General features: G+C 55.4%; 1 protein-coding gene and 1 pseudogene across 1 annotated transcript in view; both read left to right on the top strand.

The window, feature by feature from the left end:
* Window positions 1–219: 219 nt before the first annotated feature.
* The window catches only part of Ptp4a3 (protein tyrosine phosphatase 4A3), a 31590-nt gene continuing 14168 nt past the window's right edge, over window positions 220–17641 (top strand). The window contains exon 1 of the mRNA XM_032916535.1: window positions 220–284. The gene's annotated coding sequence lies outside the window, so the exon portion shown is untranslated. The remainder of the gene's footprint in view (window positions 285–17641) is intronic.
* On the top strand, window positions 4397–4559 carry LOC116890314 (annotated as a pseudogene).

The following is a 17641-nucleotide window of genomic DNA, read 5'->3' on the forward strand; positions in this document are numbered from 1 at the left end:
CGATGAGCCTCTGGCCTGGGGTACCTAGTTATGGGGCACAAGAAGTAGACCACTTCGATCTCTAATATTAGAGTCCTCTAAGCCCTCGCGCGCGCGTGTGCGACAGTGTGCACCGGTGCGTTCCCATTGGGTCGTGCCCCCACGTGACCCGGTGCGCGCCCCGAGACGGCGACGCGGAGGCCGCGCCCCTGCGCGCGCACGTCCTGACGGCGCCGAGGCCGCGCCCTGTGCGCGCGCGTGCCGAGCCCTCCGCGTCGTGCCGGCGCCGGCGCCCGGACCGCCAGGTCAGTCTCCACCGCGCCGCTCGGGCGGGGCGCGCAGGGGGCCGTCGGCGGGGGCGCTGCCTCGGGCCGCGCAGGCGGGAACGCGCGCCGGTCTGTGTGTTTGCTCCCGGCGGGGGCCGCGCCCCGCTGCAGCCCCTGCGTGAACCCGGCCGGTGGCTGCCACGTGCAGGGCCGGAGCTGCAGGGAGGCCAGGCGTGGGGACTCAGCCAGCTGTTTTCTCGGTGTGGCGACCAGATCTGATGGGTGAAAGGGGTGACTCCCATTTCTAGGGGTGCGGAAGATTCCTTCAACATCTGCCCTGTTTTCATCTTCCCCAAGATCCCTATCTAGGATTTGGTTCGCCTCAATTCCCTTCTCTGCAGAGCTTGGGGCATAGAACCCCATAGCCTTCCTTGCCTCCCGCATGAATGTCAGTGGGTCACCTTTGAAGGCTGGGCACTAAGTCTTGGGCCCCCAGGGAACGGATTCCTGGCTTAGGCATCCTGGGTTAGGCCAGATGGGACAACACCTCACAGTCCACGGGTCCTGCTATAGCCTGTCCACATGCAGCCGGCATAAGCAGGCGACTCCTAATGGGTCTCTGGTCTCCTGGTAGGGAGCTGCAGGCATAGTTGCACTGGATGTCATACTTAGCCCCAAGGCAGGCAGAGTGACCATCCCTCTGACCCTATCAGTGAGGGGCAGAGTGGATTCTGACCAGTTGTCACAGTGTGCGGTGTCCCATGGGTAAGTGATGTACCCCTCTACTTAGCTGCATGTTCTGGAGGAAACTGCCCAGAATCTTGGTATTGAGGACTCCTTGGGTAGTGCCTATGGACTCAAATCCTCCCAAAAGGTTATTAACCCCATTTCCAGATTACACTGGCACTGAAGACGTGGAGTCAGGTCTAGCCCCTAAGGTCTAGCCTTGTGCTACTTGCAGTGAGGAGAGGGTAGACGACACATGGAGTCTGTGGCCTGCTCTGAGACAGGCTGTGGGTTCCTACCCTTCTTGCACTCTTACTGTGCACTTAAGGATGGAATGCCATGGAAATGTTCCCAAATGTCCCCTTGAGAAGGAGCTAGCCAGCCCCAGATATCTATCAGATCTCTTGGCCAGGCCTCCTGGTATTTGACATGGAGGTGCTGGTGACAGGAGTAGGACCTTGGTGGCCAATGGATAGCACAGGGTAAGCAGCCTGGACATTGGTCATTGTGGATGCCGAGGCAGGAGCCCGCCCGGACCTCTTTCCCTACCATTGTTTCCTGCTGGCATAGAGCTTGGCTGAGGGTGGCCAGCCTCTGTAGTTGGTCAGGCAGAAGGGGAGCTGAAGGAGGACCTCTTCCTCAGACCCGCAGGCAGCTCAGATGGTGGCGGCCAGAAAAATGACTGGAGGACCTCCGGCTGGGGAAGCCGCTCTCACTGACTCAGGCCCTTGGCTAGTTCCTGGGGTGTAAGTGCTGCCAACTTGAGCGCCCGACCTCACTGCTGTAGCGTTAGGATACAGTGCACGGAGCTGGCCTCAGGGGCGGCATAAGTCTCTGATGCCCAGTGGTGACCGTGATGTTCCAGAAGGCACCTCTCTAGGAGGGGGAAGTGGTACCCCATTATATCTGTCCAGGGGCAGAGGCAGTAGCTCTTGGGACCAGAGATGACAGAGCACTGACCCCGATAGCTTTGATGGGATGGTGTGCAATGGTTCTCATGGCAGGCCGTGTGCAGCTCCTGTCTGCGCTGTCCTCCTACAAGAGGTTTCCCAGCACACTCACCTCCATCTTAACCACTCTTACTGTCTCTGCTCCTTCAGGCCTGTGTATATTCCCTGCCCACAGTGGCTTCTTCAGCATCCACATATGTGGCTGTGTGAGGCTGGGCTCAGCCCACCAGAGCTGGCTTCTTTTTTTGTTTTTTCTATACAGGGTTTTTCTCTGTAGCCATGGATGCCCTGGAACTCACTCTGTAGACCAGGCTGGCCTCAAACTCAGAGATCCACCTGTCTAGACATGCGCCCCCACTGTCCTAGTTTCTGATTAATCTAGTCTTGAAGTTTTGTCTCCTGTAAAATTGGGGTGTGGCGTATTTGCTGGGAAGATGGGTATTAAGGATCAATCAATAGGGGACATACATGGCCTTGTTATTCAGGTGCCACCCAGTAGGGGCTCTGGGATCAAGAGGTCTTGCATCTGGGGCACAGCTGTGGTGTGCTGTAGATTGGGCTGGTCTTAGCTTGGCAGTGTATATTTAAAGAGTCTGCCCGGTATCCTCTGGACAAGCTGCAGGGTGTGGAGCACAGAGGGGACTGCTGAGGGCTCTGGGGCCACCAACACTGAAGCTCCAAGCCAGTGTTATATTACAGTGAGTAAGGTAATGACGCATGGATGAGGGGTTAAGGGAGAGGATAGGGTTGTGGGGTTCTGAAGTCTCCATAGGAGTTCACCTGGTTGAGGTCGTGTGTTTCCTATCAAGTACTCCAGAATCTCGCCATAATCATTTTGAGCTGGGCCAAAGCAGTTGGGCCAGACAGACCAGACAAGAAGCAGGCTGCTAGTTTAGTGAGGAAGCTGGCAGCCCTGAGGGGTCTCTGCTGTCGTCATAATGACAGAACTGTGACTCAGGAGCTTTGCTGGCCACCTGGTGTCCCTGTAGCTTGGAGCTCAGCCTGGGAACATTAGCACCAAGGTCTTTTTTTCTAGAACCCTTGAAAGGGACACTAGGGTGACATCGTGTACACAGTTGTTTTCCCTGGGACATTCTTCTTTCTACCCTTCTCTGAAGTTCAGGGCACTGTGCCCCCCCCCCATGCCCACCCTGCTTGTCTCCCACAAGAGGCCCCATGCCTCCCAGATGTCTGTCCCAGATGTGGAGTCTGCTAGAAGAGGCAGAATGATGCTGGGTGGTCTTTCCTGCAGACCACACACCATCCTGCTTCATTGCTGTGGATCTTTTCTGTTCGGCTCAGAGTGAGCTGACTGCCTTGATGTGGAAACTCTGTCTCCTGCATGGCCAGGTGCTGGGAAGCTGCCAGTAAAGGTGGGGGCTCTTTAGTGGTGACCACAGGACCTTTGGACATCTTCCTCCTTGTTTTCACCTAGATTGTGGGGTTATCTTCCCGTCCTACATCTGTGCTGGACCTAAAGGTACAGGAATGTGCCTGGGGCACCCTACTGGTTGAGGACAGCTTTGGCCTAGGGCTAGATAGGCCCAGGCCTACCCTTGTGTGACTATACTGCTTTCTGGGGTGGGTTAGTGGAAGGGTATGGGCTCTCATTGTCTGAGTGGGGACCTCAGGAGCCCGCAGCTCCAAGGTTACCGGGTGTGTACAGTTGAATTCCCAGTGGCCAGTCTGGTTCTCCTTGCCGCATCCCTAGCAGTGTGTGGGTGCCCACAGTGTGGCTGTCCCTGGTGTGCTGGCACACTTATGAGGAGGGTAAAGGTCGTGAGTGCTGGAGAGTGGTCAGCAGGGTTGGGTCACAGGTGGCGGGGCAAGTGGCCCCAGTTTGGCTGGACCAGTTTGGGCATAAACTTCAGTGTCTCTTCGGTTTCATGCTACGGCAACTGTGCAGATGATTGGTTGAGCTACTAAACCAGGGCCCTACTCTTGTCTTGAGACGACTGAGCAGCTGGGGAGTGGGGTGTTTACTGGCTGAGGCTGGTGCCCAGCAGTGGGCTGCCCCTGAGCTCCGCCTTTCCTACTCTAGTGACTATTGTGTACAGTGTAGTTCCTGTTACTTGCCCAGAGACAGTTTTGGGCCACTGTCACCTGGGGAGGCAGACATGATAGCCTGCTTTATGAAGAGGTTCTGAGATTATGTTAGCCAGAATGTGTGGAATGTCTACAGGGTATCTGACTTGTCTTCACACCGTCCTTGGTGGAGTCTCTCAGAGAAGGACCCATCCCCCACAGAGCCTTCTATGAGAGACTCCACAAGGACAGCTCAGCAAGGCTGTCAAACGGCTCTTGGCAGTGATGGCTTTTGGAAGCCACGACCTGGATCTTTGGAGGGATAGGGCTGGAGGTGTTGGTGTAGGTGAAGTGAACCTCAGGGTGGGCGTTTAGAGAGAGGGATCCTTGTGGGGGTGACCTGTCCAGTCTTTCTAGACCACCATTTACCCTTCAAAAGGAAGTGACCAGGTTTTTGCACAATGGCAGTATCATAGCCAATGAGGTCTATCCAAGGCGTGATTATTGCTAATCGAAAACTGAAGGCAGTGACCTTGGGAGGTTCTAGAGCTGGACATTGCTGTCCTCTGCTACTGGGGCCAGAAGGAATCTAGGAAAGGATATTCCAGAAATCAGCCTGGAGTTAGGCATGGCTCCTCCTGCTGTCCTGTCCTTTGTCCCGACTCTGCTTGGTTCTCACCCTTGTTGCTTGCTGCCCCTGCCCCTGTGTGGTCCATGCAGACTTCATAGAGAGGGAGGAGGTCTGCCTGAATAGGTTGCACTGGAGCTCCTGGACAGGGCCAGGTTGAGGCACAGGCAGAGGCTACTGGGTCTTGGCTGAGTGGGCCAGTGATCAGGGTCTGGAAGGTGCAAACCCAGGTTTCCTAGTGGGTGGCTTCAGGTAAGGGTCAGTTTAATGGTCTCTGTACTTGCCCTGGAGATCCAAGGCTGGCCCAGACCCATGACTGTGGATCGGGAAGCATCCCTGGTTGATCATATGGTTTGAGATGCATACCCCAGGAGCCTAACTAACATCCTCCTATGGGCTGGGGAAGCACCAGGCGTGGGGTTGGTTTCCCTGGGCCTCAGAGTGCTGTTTTCTTCTGGAGTCAGCAAGAGCTGTAGAGTACCCTACCAGCACTGAGGGGCTGGAGCAGTATATGGGCAGCAGATTAGGTCATTGGGAGCGAGGCATCTGGAGGAAGGTTCAAATGAGTAAAAGACTGATATGAAAAAAAATTAAAAGAAAAAGGGCTGGAGAGATGGCTCAGTGGTTAAGAGCACTGACTGCTCTTCCGGAGGTCCTGAGTTCAATTCCCAACAACCACATGGTGGTTCACAACCATCTGTAATGAGATCCGATGCTCTCTTCTAGTTTGTACTTGTATACAACAAATAAATCTTTAAAAAAAAACTAAAAAAAGACTGATATGTACCACAGGTCTGATCTAGGAAATCGGAATAAAGGTATTATGGGTCTGGCCGGCCAGCCTGCCACAGTCTCCTTGCCTTCAGGTCTGAGGGGCATGAGAGATGGCCACTTACTGGCTAGAACACTCCCTTTAGCCCTCAGTTTCCCCGCTGTAGTGTCTTGGAGAGCTTCTTATCTTCTGTATTTCTTTTCCCTCTTTGGATCTGTGGGATCCCGTGGAAGCCTGTTCCCTAGGCCTCGGGTTCACCAGACACACCCAAAGCTGGGGCTGGCCCAGAAGAGGAGGTAGGTCAACTGCAGTAGGCAGGCCTGTCCCGTCCCCTTCCCATGGGACCAGGGCTCCCACTGCACTCCGACCGAGCCTTCCTGTGACTCAGGATTCCCGGAAGAAGTTCAGCTGTGTTTGGAGGATACCCTGTCCCAACCAGGATAATGCCCTCCTGCCCCGTCCATCATGGCTTCTGCATTGGCTCAGAGTCACTTGCTGGTCCCTGCTGCCTGTGCCCCAGAGAGGAGGCCTCTTCTTCCTGGCAGCCTCTCTGGCAATGCCCACTGGCTCTAAAACTCTGCGAAGGCAAGCAGTTCCCTCTAATCTCCCAGTTAGGGCAGCCATGAGGCCCCTCCTCCAGGGTCAGCTTTCCTCTGGCTGGCTGCCTAGAAGCCCAACCTATGCTGGGAATTGCATTGCAGGGCTTAGAGGTGCCCAGGACTCCCACTGGTCCCTGCACAGTGATCTCCCTGCTCCTTGCACTGGACTTAGGGAACATAGACATGGTCCTGGATATACCGACCTTGGATGGACCCGCAGTAGACCGGAGGTATAGCATGCAAAGCTGGTGACTGATTCCTGGCTACCTGAGCTGAGCTGCAGCACCTGAACTGCGTGTTAGCAGGCACGCCCCGGACACTGATTTCTCTTGGGCCTGTGACCTGTGGAGGTGCTGCCTGCTGCTGCCTCAATTTCCCTTTCTGTCAGGTGGTCTCGGGGATGGTGTGGACCTGCAGTGGCTTCAGAGCTCACATAGACAGGCGCAACAGTTAAACCCCATTCACTGGTCAGCTTATAGATTTGGCTATGTCTGTTGTAAATGTCCTAAGGAAGAGCTTCCTTGCCTGCTGGCCTTCCCCTTTATGCTCAGCTCTACAAGAACAGGATGCCAACATCACACTTGGACTTTCCCATGGCCTTGACTGTGGGCCTCTGGTCCCTGGGTCTTGAAGGGTTGTTTATTGCCTGTCTCCCTACCCCCATTTATAATACAAGTTCTGGACAGCTAGGGACGTGCGTTTGGGCACTATGTGAAATCTTCTGGTCCCCGTCTGTTTGCCCCAATCCCACGTCATCCCATTGCCACTGTCCTGGCTGCTGTGTGGGGGATGAGGACACAGGCTCTTGGCTTTGTTCTGCCTCCCCAGGCTCCCTGGAAGCGGGCCTGGTCTCCATTAGCTTCGCGGAGTAGAAAAGTAGAGAGAGGGTCTCACACACACAAGAGATAATAATCGCCTTCCTGGAGCGTGTGACTCTGCACCCTGGGGTGGTGCTGCAGACAGGTGGGCTTCTAGGAGGTGGTGGTCAATGGTCTGGAGAGAGGGGCTAGTGGGATGCAGCCCACATCACCCGGGCAAGGCCTTCGCTGAGCCCTTTGGGGTTGGCGGTAGGCACTGGTCCAGGGTACCTCCTTCATTCCCAAGGTAACCTAGGGGTGGCTGCCCTTTACCACCCCATCTCCCCCATTTCTCAGGCAGGAAGCTGTTGTCTGTGGCTGGCTTCCTGCAGGTGGCACCTCCCGGCGGTCGGTGGCAGTGCACAGTGGAAGACAGACTGTTGTTATGCCCTTGCAGAGTGGCCTGACCCAGCTCTCCAGGTCCCTTTGTTTGTGATGAGCCAGAGAAGGCAGCCCCCAGGTGTGTGGGGGAGGAACCCAGCACAGCTGTGGCTTCCAGTTCCCTCAGTGACAGAGAGGTGATTAGCTCATAGGAGGCACTGCTGCTGACTGACGCTGACGCCTGCTGTTGTTTGACTGTGAGGGCCTCAGTTTCCTCCCCTGTCAGGAGGTGTGAAGTCTCTGTTTAGGGACTTTGGGAGTCCTCTGCTAATTCGAGGCAGGCCTCTCCGCTCCCCTGACCGCTTGTCTCCTCCCACTAGCTGTAGTTCCCATGACTGGCCAGTGCAGGAAGCCATCTGGAGGGCTTATTTACCCTCCCTTAGCCTCCCTGGCAGGAAGTCACCGGAAGGGCTGTCCCTAGGGGCCCCTTCAGGCCTGTGAGGACAGCCAGCGGCTTGGGGGTCTGTGCTATGGAGTCCCCAAGTGGAGCAAGGGGGCAGGGAGCCAGGAGAACAGAGCTAGGCAGGGCTGTGAGCTGGGTATGTGGCTGGAGCCATCTGTCCATCTGTCCACGCTCCATCCACCCCTCCCTCACCCAGGGGAGGCCCAGTAGCCCTGATCATAGGACTCAGGCAAAGCCTCTGGGGCTCCATCCCAGGGTGGTCTGCGTGATGTGTGTGGGATCTTGGGAGCAGGAGGGGACGCACATTTCGTAGACCACCAGGTGGAGGCTGGCTGGGGGAGGAGTGATCTAGGGGCAGGAAGCTGAAGAAGGTGCAGGAAGAGGATGTGGCCTTGGGAGGGTGGGGGCCCCTGGGAGTGCGAAGTTTTTCTCAGACGCAGGGCCGGGGGCAGAGGAGAGAGAAGCAGACAGATCACGAGACACAAATGGTATCAGTGGTTTGGGCCCTTCAGACCCCTCTCTGCCCCCTTTGCAGGCCTCTGGCCCGTTCCTCAGAAGTCTTCTCAAAACTCCATATCAGCTCACTAGACTGGCTGGGTAGGCCTAGGGATGGGCTTCTTCTGCCTTACATGCCGAGCATGTCCAGTTGCCCAGGCATTTGTGGCAGCTCCACTGTCCATTGGACCTAAGTGTGATTGACAGGGCCTGGGGACTGTTCCCACGGACACTGCCAGCTGGGCCTGCCCTGCCCCAGGAGGGACCTCGAACCCTGTGGGACCTGTGGCCTGGGTTCTTGGCAGCCTTGTGTCTGTCCTGGCTTCTTGTCTGCCTTGGGGAGTTGGGTGGGCCCTGGGGTCACACAGCTCTGTTCCAGCCAGCTATGGGTAGGTCAAGGTATAGCCTTCTCCTCCTCTTCAGTTTCCCCTCCCCCTCCTCCCTCCCATTTCTGGAAGCTGTGGCTTATGGTACGACTCTGTGCAAACCCCTAGACGTGCTGGGGTTTCCCAGACAAGTATCCTCCAAGTCTGTGCTGTGCTGAAGGAAGTGAACATGAAAACACCAGACTAGGCCAGTCTGGGTGGGAACAGAGGCCATCCCTGGGCACAGTGGTGGCCACTGATTGTCCCAGGAGGGCCCCTGGCAGGTCCAAAGCGTTTGCTGTGTACACTGAGGACATGCTGTCCTGTGATCCAGCTTCATGCAGCCCTGGACTGAGAGTGCTCCACCTCGGCGGCTGGGCCAGGATTGAAAGATGATTGGCTGTCTCTGCCAGAGTGGGGCCAGCCTTAGCTCAGTTCAATAATCTTGCCTTCCCACGAGACACTGAGTGAATCTGAGATAGTGTGGAAGTCCCAGTGGAATGGGCCGAAGTATTTACACCACAGCCAACCCCAAGGGTGGCCAAGGAGCATGGGCATCAAGCGTGGTGGGCCAGGTGTTGGCCTCTGGACCAAGAGTCCGGAGCCCAGGGTAAGGCTGAGTGCACTGTCATGCCCTGGCCTGGCTGGGGCAGGCCACCTTAGATGTGATGCTTTCCTAGGCCCAGTACACCCCACCAAAACCACAGCGTAGGGGATCCTCCCTCTGCTCCCCCTTGTACTGGCAAGAAGAGGGCATTTGGAAGGACAGGATCATTTGGGATCCTAGGACTTGAACTTCTTAGTCTTGAACACAAGACTGGGAACCAACACCCAGAGAATCCACAGGATGTGCCACATAAGCCTTATGAGTGTGGGAGTAGAAGGGTCCTGGTCCTCAAAGATTCTAGAGACAACAATGGAGACCATCAGGCCATATAGGCCAGGGTGGTCTGGAGAGAGTGTGTGTGGTTCCTGGCCAACAGCTAGCTCAGCAGGCCTGTGACCAGTGTCTCCTAGAGAGTCCGGAGGCATCATTCAGGAAGTCTTAGCCAGGCTGGGGCTACATCCTTAAGGATCCTGGAGGGCCTCCAGAGGGAGGCAGCTAGGATAGACATTCACAAGAAGCCCACCTGCCCTGTGCCCTTGACCATGTAGGAATATGCTATGTTCAGAAGTGCCGGTCAGTGTTCCTCCCCCACCAATACCAACCCCCACTGAGCATGGGCTAGACTGGACAGTCACTGCGCAATAAGAGAAAATGCTAGGAACCCTCTTCTCTAAGGTTTAGGAGCTAACACGAGCCGTAGGCTGCCCCAGCTGTTGTGTACAGCCCATGTAGGGAAGAACAGGTCTCTAGTAGTTAGGGAAGGGTGAGTTGAGCGCCTGCGAATCCTGCTGCTACCCAAGTCAGGGCTTGCAGGCTTGTGTTGGTACCCTCGATCCCCCAGCTGCATGCAGACCCTTGGTAACTTGTTCCTGGTAACATAGCTTCCTTGCTTTGTGTCCCCTTATGTAGGTGATTCTGGTTCTTTTTTGTCATGTGCTGCTTCCTCAGGTTGGGAGGGGGCATGGGTGCTCTTGGTGAGGGCATCCTGGGATGCCCTCCTAGGGCGAGTCCCAAGTGGTAACTAACTTTAGATTGTCCCTATCTTTGGTCCAGGCTCTGGGGTAGGGAGGCTTGGTGGGAAGGGTCGAGCCTGCCAGCTGTTCTTCTCTTCGTCATTGGCCACGTGGTCCTGGCCAGGCTCGGTGTCCTGGCTATGTAGTCCTCACCCTGCTCAGATCCCACTGCGCACTTCCTGCATTTGCATACCCGTTGAAACACCCACCGGGTGCAATGTTCAGAATCCATAGACAAGGGCATCCCCTCAGTGGGGAGACAGACAGATCCTGGGTCGGGCAGTGCTGATGGACGGCTCTTAGCCCAGAAGTCCACTGACCTGAGGTCCGGTGATGATGAGGAGACATGGAGAAGCAGAGAGGACCGTTGAGCAGTGCAGAGGCCCAGAGACAGCGCTGCACTGTGCCTAGTGGTTTGCAGACACAGCTGGGGAGGCAGGTGCAGAGGAAGATCAGGGGACTGTCACAGGGTCTGGGGCGCTTCTTCTGGTGTGAGGACAGCTGGAGGACTGAGCAGAGAAGGTTATGCTCTCCTTGTGTGTTGGGGAAGATGGAGGACCTAGGATACACAGCTGGGGCCTCCGGGCTCCAGATGGCCCTGCTCCAGGGGGCCTGGCCCTCAGGCAGGTGGCTCACTAGACCCCCCTCCTTCCAGAGCCGTCCTCTGCCTGGGGCTGTGGGACTGCCTGTGTCCGGGACAGGACTGGATGAAGACCAGAGAACTGCTGGTGCCCATGGTGACTCTGAGTGCTCAGTGCTGACCCAGCTGTCTTTCATTGTAGATGCTCCCTACTTACCTCACAGTGGCCCCTTTGTGGCAGGGTCTTCCTGTGGACACCTACCCTTCACCCTTCCATCAACAATGGCACGTCCCTCATTGTCCTGTGTATCTGACAATCCCACAATAAGCCAACCCTGGGGATGTCTACCCCACTATACAGTTGGGCAAACTCCGTGAAGACCAAGGTAAATAGACAGTGACTATCCCTTCCCGTAGGCCAGTGGTGACTGGCCAAGTCTCCTTTCTCTTTCCCTGCTAACCCAGTGTTCAGGGTCCTTCAGCGAGAGACACTCAGCTGCCCAAATCTCCCAGGAGCCTGCTACTGGTTCTGTTCAAATGAGATCAGTAAACAGCCCCAGGGCTCTCTCTCTCTCTCTCTCTCTCTCTCTCTCTCTCTCTCTCTCTCTCTCTCTCACCCTTGTCAGAGTGTGCTGCAGTTTTTCAAATGCTTAGACAAACATTACCTGTCCTCAGGGGAGTGATCTGGGCTCTCCTGAGGTCCATATGGCCCATGGGGCCCTCCCTTCTCTCCTCCTCTCCCCTTTACCTTGCACCTCTTCAGTACCTACGGCCTGCACCCCTCTTAGCACACTGCCAACATTCCACCAGACCTAGGAAGGGGCTGATCAGGTGCCCCAGGTATAGGCTGAATTCTGTTATCCTGCCCACTTCTCTGCCTGGATTTAGCTCTCGGCTTCCTGGTCCCTCTCAGGGTATCACAGTGCTCTTGGACCCCAGCATCTCACAGCATCCACTTCCCCTACTCCTGTGATGCTCAACACTGTCCCCAACCTGGGCTCAGAATGATCTCAATATCCCTCAGCTGAGGACTAGATAAAACATGGCGTGTTCCTACAGTGGAATATTATTCAGCTATTAAGAGGAAGTGAAGCACCGGCTTGCTCTAAGAGAGATCTTTGAAGAGATGCTTGGGTGGGAAAGGACATCACAATCCTTCCACGAGACATTATCCTTCTATACCAAAAATTCCAGACAGGGCTAGAGGAAGAGTTGAATGCTTGTGGCTGCTCTGTGTGCTGAGGGGAGGTACCCAGAGCTTCACATGAAGCTTACATTTTTAGTTGTTTCTTTATTCAATCACTGGTTGATTAATAGATTGATTGATTAAACTCGCAAGAGTTGGTTTACTTCCTCCTCCAATATGGGTTCCAGGGATTGAGCTCAGGTATTCATACTTGTGTGGCAAGCACTCTCTTGGTTGAACCATCTTCCTGGCCATCATCACCACCACTATCACCACCACCACCACCACCACCACCACCACCACTACCACCACCACCACCACCACCATCACCACCATCACTACCACCACCATCATCATCAGTAGCAACGTAGCAGCAGCATCCTGTGTTATGAATTGTGTTGATTTGAAACTTACCATGTAGCCCAGATTTGCCTTGTACTCATGAAAATCTTCCCACCTCAGCTTCCCAGCAGCCGAGATTATAGCGTTACTACGAGTGGCAAATTGAACCTGCAGGGAGGCTATACCCTTTAAAATGGTTAGCGTGAGTCAGGTTTGGTGCACTCCTGGAATCCCAGAACTTGTGAGCTGGAGGCAGGAGGAATTCAAGGTCAGCCTCAGCTACATAGGGGATTGGAGGCCAACCCATACTAGCGAAGACTTTGCCTCAAAAAAAAAAAAAATGGTGGATTTCACCTTACTAGATTTTCTAGGAGAGGAGACATTGAAGCAGCCTTGCCCAGGGCTTTGGTGACATGTGTTCCCGGGTTTGTGAAAGGACAGAGATGCTCCTGGCTTTGCCTAGTGTGTTAGGATTGGTTACACGGAGTTGGAGCTAGCAACTGAGGTGCTGGGCCTAGGCTGCTGCCCTCCTTCCCCCTGAGGAGCTTTGAGTGATCTCCGTGGGGACCCTGGGACCATGAGGGGAACCTGTTCTTTGTCCTCATAGCCAGTACTTGCTTCTGTGTCTGCCCTGTGGGCCCCCAGAGCCTAGTCATGACAAGAGCAGCTAGGGCCCTTACCCCCAACTCCTGGTCCCCCAGGTGCCTATAGTGTTGCTTCTACAAGTCCGTGCCTGGCTCTGTCCTGGATCTCTGGGAGTCTCTGAGTCTGGCCGACTCGTGAATGGCCCAGCCACAGTAGTGCCAAATAGAACAAAGGTCCCAGCTTACCCGGAGAGCCATTCTCTGGACACTGGGTCCCTCCTACCCTGTGGTCTGCTGTGTCCCGGGCTGGGAATCCCCTGTGCATGGCTTTCTATCTGCCTCAAGCCTGGTGTTGGTGCCTCCTGTCCACCCCTGCTGGGACCCATGGGAGACAACAGGGCAGCCCAGAGAATGTCTGGTGCTTCATGAAGTGCCTGTAGGTCCCTCCCAGCAAACCCAGCCTGTGCTTGGTGCCAGATGCTGGGAGGAATTTCACTTTAATCCTGGGAGTAGGGCAGGTGCTTATGCAGGCCATGTGGCCTGTCTGGGCCCAGGGTTCCCGTCCACCTCCCAACACGCTAAATGACCCACTCTTGTGTGTATGGGAAGTTGACCCTGTTGCCTTGGGCAGGGTGACCAGGCATTTGGACGGGCAGCTGTGAGCCACGGCTGGTGCCTTCTTGTTGCATGTCAAATCTGGGGCATGGAGTGATCTAGTCTGAGGTCGCTGCTGTGGGCCTCTGTATCATTCCACCTTATTTAAAATTGGTGTTAGACACATCTGGAAGGCCTATTGGCTGTCTCTCCCATGTCTCCATGTCTAGAATGGGGTCTCTAGGACATCTTGTAGGAAAGAAGTTACTTAGACTGTCTTCCATCAAACCCAGGAGTACCACGCTGAGTGTGGGTCCTAAGCCCTAGTGGGAACCCGCCCCAAAGTCAAAGCTACAGGGACAGTTCGCAGGGCTTTGGGAAAGGGACATGTCTCTTAGATCCTGGACACTGAGGACAGCTCCAGGCTTCCAGAGCACCCATCTCATCAATGAGCAGACAGAGCACAGAGCAGTAGACGATGCCTGCCACCCAATGTCATACAGCTCACACAAGGGAACCAGCCAGCCAGAGGTCCAAGCTGGTGATTCTCTGTGAAGGCATGGGTTCTACAGCCAGAAGTCAGAGGCTGCTGAGCAAGGGTATGGGGCAGCCACCAGAGAAAGTCCCTTTGTCTGCCACCCCACGGATCTTGCTTGCTTTGTGCTTGAGCTGAGGCTTTAAGGGGTCGGGGAGTCAAAGATGAATGTCAAGTCTTTCTGAGCTGCCTCAGTTTCCTCAAGTGTCTTATGATGTCACAGGGGCTGGCCTGGCCTATGGGAGGGAAGTGATTTGGAGATAAATAAAGCCCAGCAGAGGCTTTGCCAGCGCATGGCCTCCAGGAGTGTGACGTGTGTGTGTGTGTGTGTGTGTGTGTGTGTGTGTGTGTGTGTGTTGATGCATGAGCCTGGTGGCACCAGTCACAGCAGTTGGGCACAGCCAGCAGAGCCCCATGGTCACTTCCTTGTCTCAGGGAGGAGGCCCGCTGCCTTGCCATCCATGTGCCTAGCTTAGGCTTGGCCTGTGAACTAGGGGGTGATGTTCTGAGGTCGTGTGGACAGGGAGGCCTCAGCAGTCTCTTGGCACGTCAAGGATCTATGGCGACCCAGTGTTTTCCACCTGTGTCCTAGGGTTCTCACTTAGCTGGACCCCTGCTGTACCTCACACACTACTTCTTGGGAGGGGGTATCAGGGCTGCGTCTTACCACCAGGCCAGCCCAGAAATAGCTGTGACCCCTGTGGGCAGCCTGGCAATGCTGGAGCATAGCGGCCTACGTGCACCAGGCCAAGTCATCTCACCGTGAAGGCCAGCTATTTTGGACATGGCCTCTTGAGGCCAGGTCAGAGCTCTTTCCCGCGGCTCCTTGGGCCCCTCTGACGTGCATCTGAGGGCCTTGGCATGAAGCCCTGGCTCCCTACGTGATCTCCAGCCCCCACCCCCATCCCACCCCTGCCTGTCTGGCCCCAGAGTTCTGGACTCTGGGCAGGGCTGAGGAGGAATCCCAGGAGGCAGACTCTGGGTGAGGGATGAACTGTCTGAGTCTGCCATGCATTAGTGGGCTTGGTTACTGTAAGGAGAAAACAAACAGGAAGTAATCTCCGGGCTGGTTCTGTGCATGCCTCAGTTTCCTCATCCAGAAAATGGGGTGACGAGTGCCTTCCAGGACTGTCCTGAGGTTTGGGTGTGGTGTATATGACCACCACCCAACACAGAGAGGCTTTGGGGTTCCCTCATCTCATAGGTATGGATAGTGGACCCATAGGGGAGCCATCATGGAGTGGATACAGCTTCTGAGTTGACCGCTGGTTCATCCTGCTTTCAACTGTGAACCAGCTGAGTTGTTGAGTTGCGCACTGAGATGCTTGAGTTTCCGTTGGGCCTCAGCCTCTTACCCTGTGGCCTGGATGTGCGTATTTGTTGCCTGTCAGAGACTTCTGCTATGCTTCCTGCAGAAGCGACCACATACACCCAGGATTCTCTGAGGCCCTGCCATCCTGGAGGACCACAGCTTCCCGGGTATCCTACCCATTGGTCCTGCTATAGAGGCCCAGGCTAGCCTAGCTTCCCACTCACTTCCCAGGTTGGGTGGGAGTGGAGATTGGATCACCCAAGAGCAGAGCTCTCCATCTGTGAGGATGCTGTGTAGGTTTTCAGTGTTGGGGTGGGGCACGAGGAAAGGGCCACATGGCCGGGGGCTGTTGGCCGCATGCTGATGGCCCTGGGGTTTTGACTCCTGGAGACGAGTCTCAAAAGGAAACTGTAGCTGGTTCCTCAAGCAGAGGGGCTGTGGCGCCTTGCAGGCGGGTGCAGAATTGGTGCACCTTGTACCTTCTTGTATCTGGGCCTTTTGGCCAATGTGACGGCTCTGTTCACACTACGGAGTACAGGTTTATGTCTCACCTGGAGGTGGGCCCAGTTCCCCGGGTACCTTGGCTGTGCAGGCAGCCTCAGTGCCTGGTGGACACCAGGCAGAGGCGGTGTTGAGCACCTCACAGTGCAGATTCCACGTCTCCTTGGGACCTCTGATACCTGGACAGACTTATCTGGTAGCTAACAAGGGTAACACGTTCATCTTAGGCCTAGGGACGCACTCAGCTCTCTGAGGCACCAGCCTGCAGTTCTTGTCCCCTCCTAGGGGCTGTGCCTGTTGAAATCCACTGGACGGTTCCTTGTATGACATGGAAGGCAGGGGTCACCTGTAGGACAGATCTCCTCTGGGCCTTTGTTCTTGGTGGGGTCTTTTTGTGAGATTGGAGTCCTACCTCCCTCAGGGGCCATTAGCACCAAATGAGTCCAAGAAACTCTGTGCCCTCTGGGATGCCATCCCCACTCGTTGGCCCTAGGCTTTAGGGTCCTTGCAGCTTGGCTGGCACTGTGGCAGGGGTTGGTACCAGCCTGGATGATGCTAAGGAGGGGAAAGTCAAAACAGAGGAATGAGTCTTATGCTGGGACTGCAGGTCAATCCTTACTCCTCTAACTGGGACCCTGGACCTGCAGAATTCTGTCCCAGCATCTGGTGCGCCAGAATCAGAGACTTATGGTAGCCAGTGTCCATTGGTTGAACTCCGGGCTTCCCAGACAGGGTGGCACTGGGGTTCTAGGACTGTAGAGCTGGGGTGGGTTCCCACCTGCCTACACAGTCTGCCACATGTGGATATGGGTAATCCTCATGTGTGAGTGGACTGCAAGTCTATATACACGATGGCACCATGGAAACCTCTGAGTCCAGTGTTCCATGCAGAACTGAGCTGGGCCTCCTCAGGGAGGGGTGCAGGCCTTCAGGGGGCTCTACCAGTGGACGTGGACTGCAGCGAGGGTGACATTACTTATCGGTGTGAGGCTCTTGGCCATGCAGGGGTGGGCAGAGTGGAAGAGGGGCTGTCAGTTGAGGGTTGGACGACTTGGTAGGCTCTGTACACCCCTAGAGACTCTAATAGGCCCATCTACTGCAGGATACTGAGTTCTCTTTCCTGGCACAGATGTCTGATTGATCACCCCCCTCCCTCCCCAGAAATTCATCTCTGTATGTCCCGTGTGTGCGGGTCCTTGAGTGACACCTGTGTGGAGGCATGTGTGTATGTGTGTCCATGTGTGGAGGTGTGTGTACAGCATTTCTTTGCATTACCGTTTTTGGAACACCATGCTGGTTGAGGAGTGACAAGTGACTGGTCCTGAGAGCCAGGAGCAGCCTGTTTACTCCCTGTTTACGGAGTTTCCGCTTCCTGGGGAATGAATGGGAGTAGAGGTTACTGCTGGGCAGGAGGAAGCAGGGGCGAGACCCTGGGCTGGGCCTTGGTGGGCTGGCTGTGCTGGTCTGGTCCACTCTCCCCTCCTTCTTCCTACTAGAACAGGAGTTCTCGACCTATGTGTTGAGAACCCCTTTCGGGATCAAAGGGCCCTGTCTCAGGGGTCACCTAAGGCCGTCAAAAAACACAGCTATTTACATTATGATTCGTATCAGTAGCAGAATTACAGTTGTGAACTAGTAATGAAAATAATTTTATGGTTGGGGTCACCACAACCTGAGGAGCTGTTAAAGGGTTGAGGCGTTAGGAGGCTGAGAGGAAGCGTGAGTCCCAGCAGGCACTGATGGGACGTAGGGCTCAAGGCCAAACCTAGACTGCTGCCTGCTGGGGATATCTGGCCAGTGGTTTGGGGGCTCCTTTCTTGGAGGGTGGGGTGAGTTGAGGCTCTTCTGGCCTGCATTAACCTCTCTGGGGTTATGATGACCCAACACCCACCCTCCCTGGAGGACTGCCTGTCCCCTGTCCCCTGCTCAGCAGGGAGAACT

This window comes from Rattus rattus, chromosome 1, assembly GCF_011064425.1.
Source record: "Rattus rattus isolate New Zealand chromosome 1, Rrattus_CSIRO_v1, whole genome shotgun sequence".
Lineage (NCBI taxonomy): Eukaryota > Metazoa > Chordata > Mammalia > Rodentia > Muridae > Rattus > Rattus rattus.